The sequence below is a fragment of the Pelodiscus sinensis genome, chromosome 30 (genome assembly GCF_049634645.1).
Source record: "Pelodiscus sinensis isolate JC-2024 chromosome 30, ASM4963464v1, whole genome shotgun sequence".
In the NCBI taxonomy this organism is placed as follows: Eukaryota; Metazoa; Chordata; order Testudines; family Trionychidae; genus Pelodiscus; species Pelodiscus sinensis.
Window position 1 is genome coordinate 5367780 of NC_134740.1, and position 9327 is coordinate 5377106.

A 9327-nucleotide genomic window follows, 5' to 3' on the forward strand; every position below is an offset into this window, starting at 1 on the left:
GTTAGATCTGTAGTAAATGCGCCCCGCCCATTCCAGCCCCTTTCCCCGCGGGCTGCCAGACCCAGGTCCACGTGATGCTGGTGCTAGAAACAGAGTCTCCCGAGATGGTGCAAGTGAGTGTCAGGGACTCCCCGGGCTTCCCCGCTCCCGGGCCCGTTTCCTTCAGCTGCACTTGGGAGAGAAACACGGAAATGAAGGAGTGAGCCAGGCCCTGTCCCCTGGCAGAGGGGAACATGTGAAAATCAAACACCCCCAGACTGCACCTAAGGGAGTGAGACACCCCAGTGCCACTGAATTGCCTTGGGATCTAAGCACCTCATTCCCTTTGGCTTCTTTGAACAGCTTCTTTCCTGCAGCCACTTCAGCAAGGCTCCCTCCGGACCCCCAATAGCCACCTACCTGAAGGGGCCTCCAGCAGGAAGAGGAAAATCAGCAGCAGGTTCATCTTCAGTGACGGTGCAAACTGTGCCCAGCAGCCAGGCCCGGGCAGGTCTGTGTCTGGGGAGAGACTGAGGCTGCTAGGACCAGGGGTTGGTATTTGAAGTGGTCCCCTCTTGGGACGGGATTTGCATGCGGGTTGTGCAGCATCAATATAAAAGGGGACAGGGTGTGAGCGGAGTCTACACGCGGGGAACCCTCCCTGGGACGCGACCTCCCAGCCAGTTTGTCCAGCTCCGCGAAGGGTGAAAGCGCCTGAAGTATTTGGATGCTCCCGCTCACTTGGCAAACATTTAACCCGCTTCAAAGATTTCGAAATTCTCCCCCCAATTTAAGCGCCGTTGGGCGCCTTCTTAGGCACGAAGGACATTGTGCAAGAGAAATTACAGCCCTTCTCCTGCGGCTTTGGCGGGATTTCGGAAGAGCCCGCGGGAATTATGAACCCAAAAGGCATCGAAATTCAGTGGGATCCGGAACTTTAACTTTCTGATTTATAAAAATTCCTGTTCACCAGCAGAGCCCAAATGTCTCCATTTCTGCATCCAAAGATTTGCAGGGAATTCACCATTCACAGCCGCCACTGGGAAGTTTTGGGCTCAGGTGCTTATGGGATCCCCATCGCTACGGGATCCGCACCCCTCACACTCTGTAACGGGCGAGTCTCACTGCTCCCCTGCGGCAGCAGCTCAGTTACGCCCATTCCGCAGGCGAACACTGAGGCTGAGGCAGACGGAACGACTTCCTGTCGGTCACAGGGGAATTCCGAGGAAGAACAAGGAATCGAACCCGAGCGTCTGTTTCATGCACTAACCATTGGACCGTTCTCCCGCTCCCAGGCCAGGGAAGCTCGAGGAGAGCCGTGCGCTCTGTGCTTGCTGGGAGGGGCTAGGAAGGGCGTTTCGCAAGGGAAACTGTTTATTTCCATCCCGTATGAAGCCATTTCGGGGGTGGAGGGGTTGCAGCTGCCCTTTCCCATCGCTGTGGGGGCCGGGAGCGAGCGGGACGCAGCAGGCTCTGCGCTTTGCCCTCGCTCCCTGGTCACAGCGAACAGGGAAACTCACACTCAAGGGCCACGTGAGCGCAGCTGCATTCCCCCAATAACGTCCCGCCCCCTCTTACCCCTACACTCCCCAGCCTCCTGTCCTGACTCCCCCACCCACAGCCATGGATGATTTTAAAGCGCTTTTGCACCGGGTCCCGTGGCTTAGTTTGCCAAAGCTCCTGACTAATAAACAAGAGAGCCCGGATTTGATTCTCACTGGTCCCTTGTTGTAGGGCAGGAGTGGGGAATCTAAGGGGGCTCCAGCTGGCTCTAGGGCCCTGCCCCACAATGGGTACAAAAATCTACCAGACTGCACCCCAAGGCTGTAGTGTGCAGAGGAGTCTTTTTCCTTCTCAGTCAGGAGCCACATCACTGAGGATTTGATATTTTTTTTCTGTTTCTCACTTGTCTGCAGCCCCTCTGCCCCCCCCCCCCACAGATTTTTTTGTGGGTCAGCTGTCCCCGACCCAAGAAAGGTTCCACGCTTCTCTTGCAGCGGCCTTTGCTCTTCTCTCCTCATCTTTCCCCGTGGCCCTCTGGGAAACAGCAGAGATCTGCGCGCCGAGCGGTTGTTAGTTCAGACCTGATCACACACAGACACAGGGAGCTGGACCCGATGAGGTTGTTGCTGCGCCTGGCGCGGGATTCCCTGTGGAAGTGCTGCCCCCGCGCGGCGCAGGGGAGCGATTCTGCCGCTGGAGTTTTTGTATCAGCCGGTCGGGATTCCCCTCGCTGTGTCTCTCGCACAGTAATAGCGGGCGGTGTCCTCAGGCTTCAGGCCGGTCATTTGCAGGTGCAGGAGGCTGCTGGGGTCATCTCTGGAGACGGTGAATCGCCCTTTTACCGAGTCACTGTAGTATATGCTCGAGCCGTGAATCAGGGCGAGCCACTCCAGCCCCTTCCCCGGAGGCTGCCGGACCCAGCCCATGTAGTAGCTAGTGAAGGTGAAGCCGGAGGCTTTGCAGGAGAGGCGCAGAGAGTCTCCGGGCTTCTTCACATCCCCTCCGGACTCCACCAGCTCCTGGGACCAGGCACCTGGGGACACAGACAAGTTATCAGTATTGGTCGCCACACGAGAGGAATTTAACTCTCCTCCGCCGTTACTCAGAGGAAGAAGATACCTTCCCAAGCCGCTACAGCGACACACAGAAAGAGCAAAAATTTCATGTTTCCCGGGGCTGCGGATTGTCCCTGCAGGTGCAGGCAGTGCACAGGGAGGGGCAGATTTAAACAGGACGCTGACTCCCTGATTTGCATAACGCGCTGCTTATAAGAGCCCCGCCCTGCTCCCGCCAGTGATGAGGTTGACTCTCTCCGGGGGAGCCCTAGAGTCTCTCTGGGGTGCAGGAGTCAGACTGGCCCAGCCCGGGTGTCTATGCAGAGCCGGGCACAGGGCGCTGGGACCCTCCTGACACTCTCGGCACCCAGAGGGAACGAACCCTGCACTGACTATTGTTAGGTGTTATGGCCTGGCTCCCAAAGCCCTTTGGGGAGAGCATCGATCTATGTACGGGCAGGGGGTTCGTCTCTGGGCTAGTCCGTCCCTTTGGAGCAACAGCGCCACCTGCTGAGAAACACGCGGCACTTTCACTCCAGGAGATTTTACTAGATACAGGGGAGCGATTCCCGTGGCTTGTGCTCCTGCCTCTGACCTGGCCGGGCCCAGGGAGCCAAAGAGCTGTGGGGTCTCCCGGGACTGCGCTGCACTTGCTAGAGAGCCCCGCAACTCTGCCCACTGGTTCTGGAGGCTTCTCCCCTACAGGGTGCACTGGGCCTGCAGGACTCAGCCCTGCCACTCCCCGTTTGGGCCGCAGCTTTCATGGCTTGGGAAGTGGGAAGGGGCAAGGACTGGTCCGTCAGCAGGGTGTGTTTGTGCTGGCGATTCTGGAGGCCAGCACAGATAAGGGCTTCAGTCGGGGGTGGTGCTGGGACTTCCGGGGGCACTGCGGGTTACGCCTACAGCCTGGAGAGGTGCTGGGAAATCAGGAGGTTTCACCGGGTTCCAACATTTCAGCCTGGGGGGCGCTGGAAATTCAGCATGGAAGGGGCCGCCAGGGATCAACATTTCAGCCCCGCAGCAGGTGCCGGGATTTGAGGCTTCAGCATCGCCCCCCCCTTGAGGGACCGTCTTTAGGGCGCCCATGGGGAGAGAGGACACAAACCTCTGACTCATCCCCACACCCTGACCCCTCTATCACACACAGGCTGCCTCGTCTCTTACTGGCCGCCTGTTGTTATGCCTCGACACCTTGCCTGAGAGCGCCCCCTGCTGACACCGCCTGCCGCATTCACCTGAATTTATTCCCTCCCCCTCGATAATACATTTCCCTGTAAACTGGGTGACCACCCGCCCCGTTTTTAACGGGACAGTCCTGTAGTTAAGTCCCCTGAAGATGTCTTGACGAGCGAATTGTCCAGTATTTGCAGCTCGTGGGAGCCCCCTGCTGGTCAGCTGGTGTCTCCTGCTGGTGTCTGGCAGGTGGGTGCGATTATTGCAGGAGTATGCCACTGAAGCCGGTAGTATTTTTAGGATGGAAACGGAGAGACTAGATCTGAGACCTCCTGGCCGGAGGCTGACACAACGGAACGGGGCTCTTGGCTTTAGCTGCGGTCCAGCCTGACTGCTCGAGTTTTAATTCTGGGCTCTCAGGAAGCAACTAAACCGAAGCAGGCAGGCTCCTTCCCGCTCCCTCCCCCCCCCCCCCCACTGAAACCTGGAACCGCGGTGGGGGTGTCGCTGGGGTTCATGTTCAACAAGGCTGTCAGCTGCGGGGAGAGGGGCGTGCGTATTGGGGGGTATGGGATATGGGGGGTGGTGGTGACGCTTTGGGGTTTCCCCATTTCCTGCACCCCCTAGTGGCACGAACAGACTCCACCAGCCAGTAGAATAGAGGGACTTTATTGCTTCTCCACGATACAACACAGCACAGATGTAATCTGGTTACAGGGCAGGACTAGGATGCCTCAGCTAGGGGAACCATTCCTACCCCTCCTGGCTAATAGCCATTGATGGACCTTTCCTTTATGATCTTATCCAACTCAATTTTGAACCCTGTTAAAGTCCTAATCTTCACAGCATCCTCTGGCTAGTAGTTCCACCAGCTGACTGTGCATTGAGGGAAGAAATACTTCGTTGGTTTTAAACCTGCTACCTATTCATTTTATTTGGTGACCCGCAGCTCTTGTGTTGTGGGAACAAGTAAATAACTTTTCTTTATTTACTTTCTCCACACCAGTCTTGATTTTATAGACCTCGATCATTTCCCCCCTTAGTTGTCTCTTTTCTATAATGAAAAGTCCCAGTCTTATTAATCTTTCCTCATATTGCAGCCATTCCATACCACTGATAATTTTTGTTAATTTCTTACAGCCACTGAAGTGGATCTGAGCCCCCTTCATGAAGAAAGATTTGATCAGTTGCATGGTCTTTGTGAAACTTTTGAATTTTTATATGATATTGGAAATATTAAAAATCAGTTTTCTAAAGAAGATCTCATGAAGCACTGCCAGGACCTACATTTATCGCTCAGTACTGATAACGCTGCTGACGTTGATGGAGTATAATTGTATGATGAATTAATAGCTTTATCTGAGCTAATAAGTCCTAAAACTTGTCCTCTAAAAGTGTTAGAATTTATAGCAAGAAATGTTTTTTTTTCACTCCAAACACTGCTATAGCACTATGCATTCTTTTAACATTACCAGTGGCTTCTGGTGAGTGCAGTTTCTCAAATCTGAAATTACTAAAAAATTATTTCAGACCAACTGTCTCAAAACCATTTGTCAGGACTCACATTAATTTCAATTGAAAGTATCATTGCAAAAAATGTAGAGTTTACTGAATCACTAAAAGGCTACGCAAGTATAAAAATCAGAAAAATTCAGTTCATATCAATTCTTTTAATTTAGGAGAAACTGGGTGCTTGGGAAGACACTAACGTTTTTCATTACCGTGTAGAGTTGAACCCAAATAGTTTTATTTCACTAACTACAAATTTTCTGTTTTCATGTTTTTTATTTTGAACAGTCAAAAACAAACAAACACAAAAATTGCAAAGTGCGAATATGTGTAAAAGTCAACAAAAAACGCGGGGGGCAGCAAAAAATCTAGAGCCAGCCCTGAGGAGGGGAAGGTTCTTCGAGCCAATAGCTGGTTCTTGCCCGGACAGAGGGCTCTGGGAGCTGTGATCTCAGGGGCAGCCTGGACAGAGAAAGATTTAAAGGAGCTGGTAGCGTAATGTACAAGTGTCCCTCTTTATCAGGTACAAACATCTGTCATTGGCACCGGAATGACTGTGACTAAGGCTCTGAGCGGACTCGGTCTGGTTAAAGACAAACGTGCAGCGCCTAGCACAGCGCACCGGGGCCCGGACTGACATGTCCGAAAGGAGAGATTGCAGGGGGCCTTCTACGGCCCCAGTGTCCGAGACATGGTTCTAGCTTGGCTCGAAAGCCGCTGCGAGCAGAACAGAGTCTCGTTCGCTCAGAGAACGTTGGGTCAAACCCTGCAGGAGAACACTTGTCTGGCGAGAACAGGAGGCAAATCAGAGGGAAGGGCCCTCAGAGGGGTGTGGATGCTGACGAGCTATCAGCTTCCACAACATCAACCTCCTCCCTTGAGCACTTCCAGGCTGTCTTTCTGGGTGATTGTTTTTATCTATTGCTTGCAGGAGCTGCTTCTAATCATATTGCTAGTTGCCTCCGAGGGTCAAATACAAGACCATTGCTCCCCAAACAAAGAGAGAAAACTGTCACCTTTCACTAGACTGATCAGCATTTGGGAGGCAGGACACCGTGAAGTAGGAGAGCAAATCAGTGACGTCACCTTGTGGCCGGCAAGATTCAGGGGCCGTGCCGTGTCACAGAAGCCCGTCTCCCAGCAGCCGCGCCGGGGCCTCGGCCTCAGGGCTTGAGCCCCGAGCCCAAGCGCAAAGCCTCCAGCCGGGCGGGTGTCGCTCTCCTCCCACCTTGAGGCCGGCTGAGAGGGAGAAACGCACGAGCTGCGCGGGTTCTTAGCCGCCTTCCTCCTCTTTTGATGGGATAAGATGGGTTTGGGCAAGCTGGCATGTGTCTAAAGAGCGTTCGTGGTGGCGATCCGGGAGAAGCGGCGCGTCTGAGGGAACTGCTGGCGTGTCCTGTTGCTCAGCAGCACGGGGAAGGCAGAAGTTCTCTTTGCGAGGGGTTTGGCGTGCCTCGGAGTAGTAGAGCAAGGCCAGCGTGGAGCTGTGGCAGATCTTTGTCTAGGCGTTTTGGCCTGAACGAAGGCTGTAGGTAGCATGGTCCAGAAGTGCTTTGTTCCACGAGCGTCTGGAGAGCCCCCTGAACGGGTCCCAGCTGCCCTTGTGGGTGGGAAAAGGGCAGGAGGGAGTCCTGTTGCCTGAGGACAGAAGAGGAGGCCTCCATGCCTCCCATGCAGGAAGCTGCCAAGAGCTTCCCCGCAGGCAGCATCCTGCCCTGGCCTTGAGCTACTTGCAGCCTGGAGTGAAGGTGTGGAGTCAGAAGAGGCTGGCCCGCACATAGCAGAGGATGGTTTCGATCCATCGACCTCTGGGTTATGGGCCCAGCACACTTCTGCTGCGCCACTCTGCTCCCTTTGGCTTGGCTTGCCCGCAATCCACAGTAGCACTTGGGTTGCACTGGCACAGGAACCCCCGTGTAACATCCATTTTTGCTTGCCTGGAGCATGCAGGGCACACAGAGCAGAAGGCCCAGGCTGTGTGACCGTGAATGGCTGTAAACAGAGATACGCCAATTGCTGACCAAGAGGCTGCCAAGGAGTGTCCTTGACTTAACCCATATTGATACGAACACACAGCCGTCCGCGGGGGGAGGAATCTCTCGCTCAGTAAAAAAATGTCTAGTATTCACAATTCAGTTCTCTCTCTTGCAAGTGTCAATTAATTTGAAACTTGCTTGTAAGAACTGGCGCCACAAAACGGACCAGTACAATTGGGCCTCTTAGATAAGAAAGAGGATACGGGCCCCCAGGGGTATAAAGATGGGTCCAGCAGCACATTTTCTCTGAGTGTCAATCTACCATCTATGTGCTGGTCGGGTTTGGTGTTTGATCTCCCGAGGTTCCAGAGGGGACGCCCACCTCGTATTCGTCTTTCCTAGGAATTGAGAGACCGGCCCTGGCCTGACACGCTGGAGTCGAGAGGCACAGAAAGGGGTAAAAATTGTACCTGCATGTGGTCCTTTGTTTAAGTGTATATATACATAGTGTTAGAGCTCTTTAAAGATTAAGCTGTCACTTGGTACCATTATTTCTATTTTCTATCTTTACCTTTTTCCTGTAATCATTTTTAAGACCTATATATACATATTTTCTAGCATTTAAGAAATAGAGCAATAGCCATTGTAACCATATGACTTATAAGCTTCTTTAATAAACCTGTAACTGTTTAAGCTTTGACCTGACTCCTTCAGTTGCTGTAATAGAACCAAGCGCAATTTAAAAGAACTTCAGCCGGTCATAAAGCGACAGTCATAGGAAGAGCTTGGGCGTTTGGATCTGTGTCACTCCAGAGGTGAGTGGGGGCGGGGAGCTTGTAGCTTGGATCAGAACTTCCCAAGAAGGTGGGAGAAACACGCGGTTTTGGTCAGACCATTCTCCTGCCCGACAAGGAAAAAGCAAATAAACAAAAACGAGCAACGAGCCCAGCCCCGCGGGGAAATAAACTGATGATACTTAAGATGAAAAACTTCCAAAGCGGAGCGAACACAATTCCTAGCGTCAAACATTAACCCTGCTTTATACACGGCCGGGAATGGTTCTGGGGGAATCTGTTTAACTGCATGGGTGCAAAATAGGTAAGAGTTACTCATGTCAGCTTAATTCCCTATCGCGGAAAGAAGATTGTTTTTTTTTCAGCAACTATACCAGGGGAAAGCGCGCACGTAGTCCCCCACTACCACAAATTGTGCAGTCGAGTTTCCTCTGTTTAAGGAAATCGCAGGAGTCAGCGCACCCGCAGTGCAATGGATGGGCCTCACCCTGGGAAAACCACCTTCTTGAGCGTGGTATTTCCCCTGCCAGGTAAGTATAAACTCTTGTCCCAGAGCCCCCGCCAGCCCTCAAGCGCCCCGAACTCTCACATCACGGTGGCTCCCACCTGCACCTCCAAAAAACCCCGCCGGCACCGCTTCCCGCTGCTGCCAGCTGCCTCCCCCGCCCCCCCATTCCCCACCCAGAGCCCCGCTTGCAAATTAGGGACTCACTCGTCAGCCTGCTCCTACTCCCACAATGCTTCACTCGCACACACATTTGCTCCGGGAGACCCTTGGCCCGCGGCCTCCTCTAAAATCTATCGGAGCCTGCCTAGGACACAGACGAGGCCGGGAGATGCCCAGAGGGGGAGTTTCTCCCGGGAGGGGTAGATGGGGCAGGAAGAGAGTCTGGTGTCTGCCCCAGAGACTGACAGAGGCTTTATGGGGGGATGGGTGTGATAAGCCCTTCAAGGAGGCGGGGGGGGGGGGGGGTAGTGACATCAGAAGGGCCTTTTGCAACTCCTCAGCTGAAGGCAGTTCGGGAGGCAGTGACGTCACAGTGAGAGCGTCACAACAGCCACGCGGGACAGGAGCCAGCTCAGAGCGCGTGGTGACTTGGCCACGGGAACGAGAATTGATGGTCCCAGAGGCGGAGGAGCCTCTGTCGAGACTTCTCGGTTCCCAAGGACGCGGTGCAGGGATGCGCGAGGGAGCAGCGCTGCGGAGGGGCCGGGCCGGTTCCTGAGGGCAGCTCGACGGGAAGCAGGAGAGACACGATAATGAGCGGGGGGTTCGAGCCCCGCGGACTCCTCTTCCCAGCTACCCGAGCGAGAGTGCCCAGGCCGGGTCTGTGTTTC

General features: G+C 54.0%; 1 non-coding gene across 1 annotated transcript; it reads right to left on the reverse strand.

Moving 5' to 3' along the window:
- Window positions 1-8363: 8363 nt before the first annotated feature.
- On the reverse strand, window positions 8364-8527 carry LOC142821402 (U1 spliceosomal RNA). The gene has a single exon (XR_012898177.1). It is a non-coding gene; the product is annotated as a U1 spliceosomal RNA (small nuclear RNA).
- Window positions 8528-9327: the final 800 nt, after the last annotated feature.